Source organism: Labrus mixtus, chromosome 21 (assembly GCF_963584025.1).
Source record: "Labrus mixtus chromosome 21, fLabMix1.1, whole genome shotgun sequence".
Classification (NCBI taxonomy): domain Eukaryota; kingdom Metazoa; phylum Chordata; class Actinopteri; order Labriformes; family Labridae; genus Labrus; species Labrus mixtus.
Window position 1 is genome coordinate 19,150,617 of NC_083632.1, and position 13,822 is coordinate 19,164,438.

The following is a 13,822-nucleotide window of genomic DNA, read 5'->3' on the forward strand; positions in this document are numbered from 1 at the left end:
AGTAACATTATTTGGGTGATTTTAGGACAAACTGCAGCTACTGCGGCTGTGGTACCATGAAAGCTGCCGGGTATTCCAGGACCGCCTGGTGTGTACTGAAGACAGGGACTGGTTTAACCTGCTCCTAAAGGACTGCATTCAGAAGTTTGACTGCAGCTTTGACGAGGTTGTGCCATTCCAACCTGTTTTATATGGAGATTTCATGATTCCTGGAGCTGACAACAAAGTCTACACACTCATAGAAGACAAGGAAAAGGTGATCGGTTACAACCGGTTTGATATGGTCTTATTTTAAGATTTCTTTTTCTTTTTGCCAAACAGCTGACCAGCTTGTTCAAGTGTAGTTCCATTGTTCTTTCTACCCATTGTCAATGTTTTTGTTCCACTCAATGTTTTTGTTCCACACCAACTATATTTCACAACAAAATGGTTGCTTTTTAAAAAAATGTTTAAATGATTTATGTATTAGTTGGCGAAAGTGATGGAGGAATACATGGAGGACTACAACCAGATCAGTACCACCAAGATGAAGCTGGTGCTCTTCATGGATGCTATTGAGCATGTGTGTCGTATCAGCCGCATCCTGCGCCAGCCCCTGGGCAACGCCCTGCTGCTTGGAGTGGGCGGCAGTGGACGCCAGTCCCTTACTAAGATGGCCTCATATATGTGAGATTCACACTCTCTTTGCAACACCTATACCAAAATATAATTATCATTGAAAAAAGTTCTGTGTCTCCAGATTACTGCTGCTGTAAGGATCCCATTGCTGTTTTTTTTAAATTGTCTTTTCTAAGGTTAGGTTACAGATGAGCTTTTTTTTTCCAAAGCATGTTCGGCTTTTAAGATTGATGTACCTCTCCACAGGCAGCTGTATGATTCCATCAATTTCAGCATACTATGAAATCTGGAAAAACATAGAATTAGATCAATCATCACAGGGTTGCCTCTGTTTTTGTTCAGAGTGGTATTTCATGACAGTGTAGTTAAAGTTCATATACAAGCTAAGAGAAGACTCAAAAAGTGTTGAAAATATTTTTTATAAGTTATTTTTGAAAACAATGAATTTATGGATATATATAAATATTCTTCATGCATAAGTATGGGACTTAAACATCTTGTAGCCAACTTATGGAGCCTTGTTTTCTACAATCAGGTCAGAGTATGAGTGTTTCCAGATTGAGTTGGCCAAAAACTACGGTCAGACAGAGTGGAGAGAAGATATTAAAAGCATCATGCTGAAGGCCGGCCTCCAGGACCAGCAGATCACCTTCCTCTTTGTTGACACACAGGTAAACACAATCTGTGTCTTATCACCTTCTACATTATACTCTATACAACCACACAGTCCTTTAGACTGTGCTGTGATTTTACAGTATGAACTACGCAAACAGCAATCCTACACAGTGGTTATACTGACTGCACTTATTTGGGGTCAGTTTGTTTGAGAGTATGAACTTAAATTAAAGTTGATCATCTACGCAGTAATGTTTGTCTGTTCTCACCAGGACAGAAGGTTTATCATTGCGTTTGTGTTATTCTCCCAGATTAAGAGTGAGTCATTCCTGGAGGATATCAACAACATTTTGAACTCTGGAGATGTTCCCAACCTGTACGCGTCAGACGAGCAGGAACGCATCCTAGCAGCCATGAAGCCAGTGGTGCAAGATCTGGGCCAACAGCCAACTAAATCCAACCTCATGGCTGCTTACATCAGGAGAGTCCGCACCAACATCCACACTGTGCTTTGCATGAGGTTAGCAATTGTTCAAAACATACATGATCAAACGTTAACCAAGATAATTCCTTTGAGCTTGTCCATCACCCAACTCCCTATTCTCCCCCGCCTCTCCCCTTCACCTTCACTTTTTCCTCCACAGTCCTATTGGTGAGGTGTTTCGTGCCCGGCTCAGGCAGTTTCCCTCCCTGGTGACATGTTGTACCATAGACTGGTTCAGCGCCTGGCCAGAGGAGGCTCTTCAGGCTGTTGCCACATCATTTCTTAATGAGTTGCCTGAGCTTGAATTAAGCCCGACAGCTACAAGAGGACTGGTGAGGGTGATGTTTGTGTGTTTATTTGTGTGTGGATGTTAGAAAGCTTTACTGGCAGGAAGTTCTTAGCAGGGAGGTACTTTACATTGAAATATTTACATCCTTTAAATAATATTGTATAGAAACCAACTTAATCATTCCATTAAACAAAACAACAAGGTGAATGTGATGTGACAGAGAATAGTCTGCACTGTTAGTTTGAGCCAGATTTATAGTTTGTATTGACTCTGGAGTAATTCAGGCCAAGTAACAGAAACAAGAGTTTGCAAACAGTTGAAGCAGTAAGCGCACGGTGATGGAAAACAGTCTCAAGCAACTTTCAAACCACTGAAAACAGAATATTATCTTGTTAAATAAATACAAACTATTGGCTGCTTACAAAAGGAAAAATAACTCCCAAAATAAAAATGATCATAAAGCGTTGTCTTCTCCTGATGGATTCCCTTCTTCCAGACACTGATGTGTGTTAAGATCCACCAGACAGTAGCCAAGAAGTGTGAACAGTACCTGGCTGAGCTTTCGCGACACAACTATGTCACTCCCAAGAGTTACCTGGAACTGCTCAAAATATTCTCAGATCTCATTGGACGTAAGAAGCAAGAGTTGTGTGGTGCTCGTCTGCGCATGAAGACTGGCCTGGACAAGGCAAGGCATCTTAATAATGATTATACAAAATAAACATAAAATAAACAAAAGACCTAGAAGTTCGATTTATCATGTGTAGTGCATGAGTTATAAGCATTCTTATCTGACTACCTGCTGTCTTGTAGCTTCTTAGCACAGCTGAGGATGTGAGTAATATGCAGGAGGAACTGGAGTCGATGAGACCTCTTTTGGAGGAGGCTGCCAAGGACACCGAAGTCACTATGGAGACCATCAAAGTAAGAAATAAAAAGAAACATTTCATAGCCAAAAACTTTTCAGTTTAAATTACTTTTGGTTTTGAAAAAATCTTGAATGAACTGAAACTCTTTGTTTTCATGACCACGATATTTAAAATCATTGATGGTGGAACAAAAGAGTGGGCAGCACTGGACACTATAAAGCGTTTGTCCCATGTATGTTCATTCATTTATAATCTGTGGTCCTTGATTGTCATTTCTTCTGTACACTGCCAGGTAGACACAGTGGTTGCAGAGGAAACCCGTAAGTCAGTACAAGCTGAGGAAGCCAAAGCTTCAGAGAAAGCCCGTTTTGCAGGAGCCATCGCTGCAGATGCCCAGAGAGACTTGGATGAGGCTCTGCCAGCCCTGGATGCTGCTCTCACGAGCCTCAAGTCCCTCAACAAGGGTGATGTCACCGAGGTCAGAGAGTTTGATGATCATTGGTTTTACATTCTTCAAATGGGATACTGTTTACATGTAAAAAATATGAATTACCGATAATTGTTTTTTTTTTCTTATAGTTACGAGCGATGCAGCGACCTCCACAGGGTGTGAGGCTGGTTATCGAGGCGATGTGCATTATGAAAGGCATCAAACCCAAAAGAGTTCCTGGAGAGAAGCCTGGTACTAAGATTGATGACTACTGGGAACCTGGCAAGTGTCTGCTACAAGACCCTGGCAAGTTCCTGGAGAGCCTCTTCAAGTATGATAAGGTAAAGCACACACCAGGTTGATTTATTATTGACATGTTTTACTATTAATGGGGAATTTTTCACGTTTTTTTCAGGAAAAAGAGTTATGTCTCTCTTAATTTGGTTTTATGCTCTTGAATTCTATTACATCCAGTGTTTGTTGCATCATTTCCTGCTTGAGTTGTATTAAGAGCAGGGTTTTTTCCCCCAATTGTCAATTCTGCAGGAGAATATCCCGGATAGTGTGATAAACTTAGTCCAGCCCTACATAGATAATGAGGAATTCCAGCCAGCCTCCATTGCCAAGGTTTCCAAAGCCTGTACCTCCATTTGCCAGTGGGTGCGGGCCATGCATGTTTATCATTTTGTGGCTAGGGCTGTGGAACCTAAAAGGGTAAATACAAATATCTACATTGTTCAATATCTTGTTTAAGACACCTTTTTCCTAAATGTGTTCAAATAAGAGAGTCATTTTGTCACTAAATTGTAAATATTTTCACAGCAAGCTCTCGAAGAGGCTCAGGAAGACTTAGCGGCTACCCAGCTCATCCTGGATGATGCCAATGAAAAGCTGGCAGTAGTGGAGGGAGGCATTGCCACTCTGCAGGCCAAGTACCAAGCCTGCTTGGCAAAGAAGGACGAGCTGGACAATAAGTTTCAGTTGTGTGGAGCCCGCCTCGTCCGAGCAGACAAGGTCAGGGTTATGGATAAGACAAGATAAGACAAAACTCTCGTAATTTAAAGGAAGAAATGTAAGCATTTTTGTGGCACAATAAACAGAGTGATGGTGAACAGGGTACACATAGGTAGAAAATAAATGAAAAATAACATTTCAGGGAAAACCAATAATGAAGTGCCATAAGATACATTAAATGTAGGAATATATGTAGACTATTTTCTGTGGATAATCAGTGCAATCAAGAGTACAGTGCAAATGTGTTTTAGAAAATATATAAATATATAACTGAATATGTTTTTTAATTTTTCTTCATGTTTATTTTTTTCTCTTATAGCTTATAGGTGGTCTTGCAGATGAGAAGGTGCGTTGGAAGGAAACAGTACAACATCTGGATTACATGGTTAATAATGTGACAGGTGACGTGCTGCTGTCTGCAGGATATATAGCATACCTGGGACCCTTCACTGTAAGTTGGTTGTACCTCAGTGATTAGAAAGTTGAAAGTTGCATTTATTTTATAGATACATGTATCGTATCATAAATGACTGAATATGATTCATTTAATTCAGTGATTGTTGACTAGTCAAAAGTAAGTTTTGATAAGTTCCTTTCTGCCTGTTGACATAACTCAAGCTAAAACTTGATTAAACCAGAAATCTGAACCTTACTGATTGATACTGTTGGAGACAAAAGTACAAGTGTAGATTTTTGTTGGAAAGGCCTTGTGTGTGACTGTCTCTGTGTGGCCCTTGACTTACAGTACATATATTTGTGCTCAACAGTTCAGCATTATTGCATGATTTCATAAAGGTTCATTTGTTGTGTGTTTAGGGAGAGTACAGGGCAGCCATGGCAGAGGAGTGGCTGATTTGTTTCAAAGAGCTAAGTGTCCCGCACACTGAAGAACCAAACCTGATCAGCACTCTTGGAGATCCAGTCAAGATCCGTTCCTGGCAGGTTAGAAACAAGCTTTCATGATCTGACTTTCAGGGTCTACACTTCTTAAGACCGATCTTAACTGTTACATGAGAATAAGAATAGTCAGACCATCAGGCTGACTGGTATGTGCTTTTAGACCCTAATTAACTAGGCTATTTTCTTTTATCACACATTTGAACACTGTCATTTCTATGTGCATAGATATCAGGATTGCCAAAAGACAACCATTCAGTGGAGAATGGTGTGATTACGCAGTACTCTCTGCGCTGGGCACTCTTCATTGATCCTCAGGGACAAGCAAACACATGGATCAAAACTATGGTGAGAACACTTTTCTGTTGATCAGACCGAGACTGCAGAGGGTGCCAGTGAGACAAAAAACTCATCAAAGACACCACATCAAGATTTTAATTCATCCCTTCCCACCACATGTGAACCTTATTCACCACTATCAACAAATGAAAAAGCAGACTATGCAGATGCTAAATATGATATACAAGGTTCAGTACAAACACGGGTGCCTGCTTTGGTTGTGTATTGTTGTTTTTTTGTCTCTTACTCACATCATCCACAACTACTATGGAAAGCCTCTTTATATCTGAAGTTTTATTTTATGCACCGTTCATTCATTCTTGTTTCCACTGTTCATTCATTCTTGCTTCCTTTCATGATGCAGGAGCGAGACAATGGATTGGAGGCTATGAAGCTTAGTGACCAGGACTTCCTACGCAGTCTGGAGAACGCCATTTGCTTTGGGAAACCCTGCGTCCTGGAGAATGTAGGAGAGGAGTTGGATCCAGCCCTAGAACCTGTCTTGTTGCAACAGGTAAATACACACACATATGTTCCAAATAATCATTACCCGTATTGTATGTTAGCGTTATGCAAATATCTACCATATACTGATCTGTTATGCCCATTTTGGGCCTGTAGACATTTAAGCAGCAGGGCAATACAGTGCTGAAGCTGGGCGACTCAGTCATCCCTTACCATGAAGACTTCAAGATGTACATTACCACCAAGCTACCTAACCCACACTACTCTCCAGAAGTTTCCACCAATGTCACCCTTATAAACTTCACTCTATCACCCAGGTATGCATTTTCAGACAAAAGCTAAATGTATTTCTTCATAATATTGATCTTATTTTGGTAGGTACTTCTGTCTGTGCCACATGTATGTATTTGTAATGATGCTATTTAAACAAGCTCCCTAAATTTGTGCTTATGTATTAATGCTTGATAAAAGATTTGGTAGATCAACAACAATGGTTGTGACTGTTTTCGGGACAGAAAACCCTTGTTTTTTCAGATCCAAGTTTAAGTTTTTTTGTATATTTACAGTGGTCTAGAGGACCAGCTGCTGGGTCAGGTTGTGGCTGAGGAACGTCCAGACCTTGAGGAGGCTAAGAACCAGCTGATCGTCAGCAATGCTCAGATGAAACAGGAGCTAAAAGAAATTGAGGATGAGATTCTGTTCCGTCTGAGCTCCACAGAAGGAAACCCTGTGGACAATGAAGAGCTCATCCAAGTCTTGGAGGCTTCCAAGATTAAAGCAGGAGAGATCAAGGTCAGTTCGTCCTTTTTATTTATTTTCAGTGCTATCCCAAAACAACCTCATGTATGACACCTTTGCCATCAAATAAATAATCCACTTTTTACACAATTATTTGGGCAGGCTAAAGTGATAGCAGCAGAGCAGACAGAGAAGGACATTGATGCCACACGTTTGGAGTATGTGCCAGTGGCTGTGCGCACACAGATCCTCTTCTTCTGTGTATCTGACCTGTCCAATGTAGACCCCATGTACCAGTACTCTCTGGAGTGGTTCCTTCGGATCTTCATGGCTGGCATTGCAAACTCTGAAAGAGCAGGTAGTGAGATATTATCATAGTACACTTTACTTGGAGAAGTTATGAATCATTCTGAAACAAGAATTTGCAGGTAAAAAAAAACAGAAGTGGTCTCACCAGCTAAAACTGACTTTGTCTCAACATGTCTTTCACAGACACGGTGGAGAAGAGAATCGAAAACATCAATGAATTTTTCACCTTCAGCCTGTACAGCAACGTGTGCCGCAGCTTGTTTGAGAAGCACAAACTTATGTTTGCCTTCCTCCTTTGCACTCGCATCATGATGAATGATAACAAAATTAATATGGTGAGTCACAGAATAATTTGCTGTCTCTCACTCCTCTCCTTCATTTCCTGTAAGAACCCATGCAACACATTAGTCAGTTTATTTTAAGGAAATTTGATGAGTGTGGTTCGTCTCCCTGTGGCAGGCTGAGTGGCGCTACCTGCTATCAGGAGGGATGCCGATGCAAGAGCTGACTAACCCTGCAGTGAGTTGGCTGTCAGATCGAGCCTGGCGGGACATTCTTGGCCTCAGTGCTCTGGACAACTTCAGCAACCTGGCAGAGAGCTTCCCCGAACATCTTCAGGGTTTCAAGAGAATTTTTGATAGCAACCACCCTCACAGGTGCTCGCTTGTTACCCTCATTTGTTCTGTGCAGAAGCTGTCATACTGTCTCTAACATGGTGTGCATGGAACTTTGTTTTTGACAAAGGGAGCCCCTGCCAGGCGAGTGGGACACAGAGCTGGACTCATTCCAGAGGCTGTTGGTCCTCCGCTGTCTGAGGGCTGACTGTCTCGTTCAAGGCCTGCAGGACTACGTATCAGCTCAGCTGGGACAACGCTTCATAGAACCTCAGGTAGAACACCTGTCCTTACTCTTCCTGCCTTCCTTACTTTCATGTAAAAAAACAGTTCCAATGTTTGCTGAAACACACAGCTATTTTCATTTGACATTGAGCACCCAGAAGTGTCATAAAGTTCAATTTTGTAAGAGTTTGCTGTGGTGTAAACTTTGTTTAATAAGTAAAGAATTTACTTTGCAAACCTGGCTGGTCTAAAAATGATAGCTGGCTTTATGGCTTGTAACTTTAATAACTAGTATATAATAAGTAACTTTGTAATTTTTCCCATCTCTCTCCAACAGACTTCAGACCTGGCTGTGGTCTTCAAGGATTCCTCCCTCTCCACTCCCCTCATCTTTGTGTTGTCCCCTGGCACTGATCCTGCAGCTGATCTTTACAAGTTTGCCGACGTCATGCAGTTCTCAAAGAAAATGAGTGCCATCTCTCTGGGTCAGGGCCAGGTCAGTGCCAGGGGGGATGCCTTGGATTTCTTTCTCTTTCTCTGACACTCTTCTCTGTCTGACCCTGGAGGAAATCACTTTCTCACAGAACCAGGCCATTCTCCTTTGTCTTGTTAAGAATGGCCACACTGGTGCTAATTGTTTCCCCTATTTGTGACCATAGCCAGGGACACTGTAATGTTCTTTTTTTACACATGGTAGATTTCATCACCCCACTACAACCTTTGTGATAATTGCTGACTCAACTGCCAAACCTGAAGCGTAGGAACCAGCCAAACATTTTCACAGCAACACGCTGTCCCTGTGACTGTTTAATACATGTCAGTGTGTTTGTTACATGTCTTCCAATTATTTGAGCCCAAATTGCTGTTTCACGCTTGGCACTTGCAATACCCTGTCCAAAATTTCTGTCTGCATCAAACTAAGCACTCCAACTTCCTGAAAGTTTCTTAGAAGATCAAACTGGTTATTGTTAGATGAGCTGAATCTATGCTGCCTGCTGCTTAAATAAGGATCACACTTTAAGGAACTTGGATTTTACATATCAAATTAGAGGCTTACGCCTTACTTAGTAGTTTTTAGCACAGCTCTTGTTGTTGTCTTCACGTCTACCTTCTTTCTTCTTCTGCTGCTTGTCTGACTTAGGGCCCCTGGGCTGAGCTCATGATGCACGCTGCAATGAAACAAGGTCATTGGGTCTTCTTCCAGAACTGTCACCTGGCTCCCAGCTGGATGCCCTCCCTGGAGAGACTCATTGAGAACATCGACCCAACAAAGGTCAGAACATCTGCATATGTATAATGCACACCCAGGTAATACTGTATGTTAGACAAACCTTTACTGACTTTACTGATGGGCACCACATTTATCTTAAACTATCAAACAGGTGCACAAGGACTTCCGTCTGTGGCTCACAAGTCTCCCCAGCAACAAGTTCCCCGTCTCCATTCTCCAAAATGGATCAAAGATGACCATCGAGCCTCCCAGGGGAATCAAGGCCAATCTGCAGAAAACCTACCTGAGACTCACCAATGACTTTATCACCTCTTCAACCAAAGTCCTGACTCACAGTCCTACTTTTTAAATTGACTTTTTATTACATGACCTGCTATGAAAACTATGTCCAATTATGTCTTCTGTATTCCTCTCTGTTCTTTTCAGGTGGCACACTTGAAGTCTTTGCTCCTTTCTCTGTGTCTCTTCCATGGAATTTCTCTTGAGAGAAGGAAGTTTGGTCCATTAGGCTTTAACATTCCCTACGAGTTCACAGACGGAGACCTGAATATCTGCATCAGCCAACTCAAAATGTTCCTGGACGAGTATCAGGACACCCCATTCAAGGTGGGGGAGAGTTTATATTTCATTACAACCAATCAATAACAAATCTAAAGCCGCACGATTTAAACAGTGTTTTTATTTTCTTTGTCTTTTTTTGTCCCTCTTTCTGTTTTATCGTCATCACTTTAATCCTGTCCCAGTAATTCTTCATTTTCACTACATATCCATTGCTGTTCTGGCAGTAGGCATCATGAACTTTCCAATGAAAATAACCTTCTGGCTCACCCTCTGCTACTTCATATTAACTGTCTAAGCAACTCCCACCAAATGTAGAACCTAAATTGCACTCCAGCCACTGTCACAACAAAACTGTCTTATCCACTGTGCTGGTTATGTCACACTTAGAGGACAGAAACACTGACGTCTGATCAATACACATGTGTAAAAAAAGCGGAAAAAAGTAGCAACTGGTGTGTTCTGTACACCGTTTGTGGTCTCAGCCCCACGTGGCGAGGAGAGTGAGTGAGAGAAAGAGAGAGAGAGAGCTGCCACTAACAGACACATGGAAGCTTGATGATGCAGTTTTTGCTCGGGGGCTGTGATTGGCTAGTGTTGTGCAAGCTAACCCTGATCGTTTTCTGTTGTTTAAAAAGCAATAATACAAAGGGGCAGGAGCTCACAGACTCAGATCAGATCAGCATTTATTTAAAGGAAACTTTTAATTTAATATTGTTAATAATGTGCAAAGATCAAAATTTGTTATTGGAATAATGTTTCCCACTGTAGCTTTAATTGCTAATGTACTTTTTTTCTTCTGATCACTGTGGAGAACTGATGTGTGAGCTTACTTCTGTAAGCTCACACATCAGAGAGAAAGAGAGAGAGAGAGCTTACAGTCCTTTGTAAGTTTCAGAAGTTTTTGTTTTAACCAGAGAATGTGTGTTACTGCTTGTTTATATGTCTGTCTTCTCCTGTCCAGGTACTAAGATACACTGCTGGAGAGATCAACTATGGCGGCCGTGTGACAGATGACTGGGACAGACGATGTTTGCTCAGTGTGTTGGAGGATTTCTACTCTCCCAATGTGCTTGTTGAAGAACACAACTACTCTTCATCTGGAGTCTACAGGCAGATTGACACAAATCTGGATATCAAGGTCAGATAAAGTCCTAAGACCTCGAAAGATTGTAATACAAGACATGCATTTGACTTCACCTTTGTCTAGCATCAGTTTGTTGCACCCCTGATTGGCTCACTGGTCAGGATAGATCACTTTGACTGAAAATCACAGGCTGTAGTATGTGAAGTATCTCAGTTAAATCCAAGCACAAAACGTCTGTACTGCTGAACCTCAAACTAATTGATGACAATTACTATCAGCAGTTACTATCAGTATGTGACCTCACATGGTAAATCTTACCCTAGGGTTACTTGTCATACATCCGTGGTTTGCCCATCAACGATTCACCAGAGATCTTTGGTCTCCATGACAACGCTAACATCAGTTTTGCCCAGAATGAGACTTTTGCCCTGCTGGGAACCGTGGTTCGTCTCCAGCCTAGAACTGCCTCTGCTGGGGGAAAAACTCATGAGGAGGTACAAAAATACATTGATGAAGGAGTTTTAGTACAACTTGCATAATTAAAATGACATGTTGTGCTTCATGGATGATCGTCCTCTTTTGTTCTCTAGATAGTGGAGGAGATAGTGGCAGACATCGTTGTAAAGATCCCACAGCCTTTCAGTGTTCAGGAGGTGATGGAAAAGTACCCGGTCCTCTATGAAGAGTCCATGAACACAGTGCTCATGCAGGAGGTCATCAGGTAACACAACAGGCTGTACTATTAGATAACAACATAAAACACACATTGATGCTCTGCACCCACTTAAGACCAAGCTTTTATAACTTGCTTTTAACACTGTTCAACACATTTTTAATGATTTAAAATAGTATGATCGTTTTAAATGCAGACAAAACCAAAGTCATGATGTTTTCAAAAAAATCTAAACCATCTAACCTCCCTTCGATCTCCAACTCTCATAGTACACAAATTGAGTCTGTATGGAGCGACAGATATCTTGGTATTTTAATTAATGAGTCTCTTTCTTTTACTCCTCACATTCAGCAGCTGGTAAACAGGTTAAAGCTGAAACCGGGATTCTACTTTAGAATCAAAATTTGCCCCTCTTTTCAATCTAAGAAGAGGTTGTTTGCTGCACTGTCTATTGCTTCAAGTCCCGTGGGTTAGCTCTGAACTTGGAAAATCCGCTTTTAGCTATTTTGCTCCAAAAATGTGGAATCATTTACATCCCACTCTCTTGTTTCTCTTGGACAAATTAAGACAATTATCTCAATCCACTTTACCACAGTGTGTGATTGTTTCTTTCTATCTCGACATCATTGCAAATGAGGGAAAACCTCAATAATTTTCGAGGCTTCAATCAAGGTTTGAAATGAAATGATGTTTTATACATGCACGCCTCCTCACTAAGCTAACATACTATTGATACTGTGTAATATGGAGCTCTGAGGTTCATCACTCATTTTAAATCCCTCTCTCATCACTGTTTTTTGTATGCACATGTTGGATGGACTTCACTTGGACAACAGGCTGTAAAATATGCACAACTTGATCAAACTAATAAACCAAAGTGACGCCCATGTCCAGTTATCTAGATGAAAACTAGACAAACATCAAATGAAAACATGAATAACATGAATCATGAAAACGTCAGTACTAAAGTGGTGCTTGTATCTTTTTTTTCTTTCAGATATAACAAGTTGCTGGAGGTCATCTCGCAGAGTCTGGGTGATATTGTGAAGGCTCTGAATGGTTTAGTGGTGATGTCATCAGAACTGGAGCATATGGCCAACAGTCTGTTTAACAACCTGGTGCCTGATATGTGGAAAGCTAAGGCAAGACGCACACCACTTTTATGATGCTCTTGGTGATACCAGTGGGCTTATGTTCACTGTTCAAAATTTGAAATCTTACAACTTTTTTTATTTTTTTTATTTAAAAAGAAATAAAAACACAAAATGTCAAAGTACAGACAGCTGCTGCTTGTCTGGAACTGAACCTAAAATATGATCTCCATCTTTGTTTGTTTGCATCATGTTGGAGATATTACTCAGATATTCTACCTTAAGAAGCTTTATAATAAACATTTTGAAAACAGTTCTTTAATTCTGTTACCAATGCAGGATCTTCTTTCTAACAATAAATACCTCTGGTGGTGTGTCTCTCTCACCCTAGGCCTACCCGTCTCTGAAGCCTCTGGCCTCCTGGGTGTCAGATCTGCTCCAGAGGATCAATTTCATGCACAGATGGATCTATAATGGCATTCCACCTGTCTTCTGGATTAGTGGCTTCTTTTTCCCCCAGGCTTTTCTCACCGGAACCCTCCAGAATTATGCCCGTCGCTCGGGCTTCTCCATCGACACTATTGGATTTGACTTTGAGGTGAGACGTAAGCTGTTTATCAGAAAGTCTATCATTTCTACTGTTTCTGTCTCACTGACAAACTTTTGTCAGGTGTATTAACTCTGCACACACATATTTACCACTCTGACTGAGTATATCAAATACTGTAAAGGAAACTGCCAGGTTTTGTGTATTTAAAAATGTATTTTTTATGATTTACGCTGACTTTTCTTGTTTTCCCTTTTCTTTTTGTTTCTTTTCTACCTCAGGTTGTAGTGAAGCCAGTGTCAGAGATAACAGAGAAACCAAGCTCAGGCTGCTATATCCACGGTCTATTCCTGGAGGGTGCTCGCTGGGATAAGCAGGAATGTCAACTCACGGATTCCAGGCCCAAGGAGCTCTACACAGAAATGTCGGTCATCCGGCTCATCCCGGAACCTAACCGCAAACCTCCACCCACTGGGGTCTACGTGTGCCCCATCTATAAGACCCTCACACGTGCTGGTTAGTCTGCGCAATGTCCGATTTAAAAATGTATTCAATGTATTTTCCTTTTGGTAGGGAAATAGGCAACTAAAACTTTTGCTGCATCATTAACACTTTCTTTAGCATGACTTAGTCTCAGGCTTCTCGCTCTTGTGTTTGTGTGTATCTCCTCTCAGTGGTTTTATTACTCACCAAAAATAGACTCCAGTTAGTTTACTGTTTCATGAAGCG

General features: G+C 41.3%; 1 pseudogene; it reads left to right on the forward strand.

Annotated features, from left to right (window-relative positions):
• The window catches only part of LOC132955928 (dynein axonemal heavy chain 1-like), a 29,033-nt pseudogene that overhangs the window by 14,901 nt on the left and 310 nt on the right, over window positions 1-13,822 (forward strand).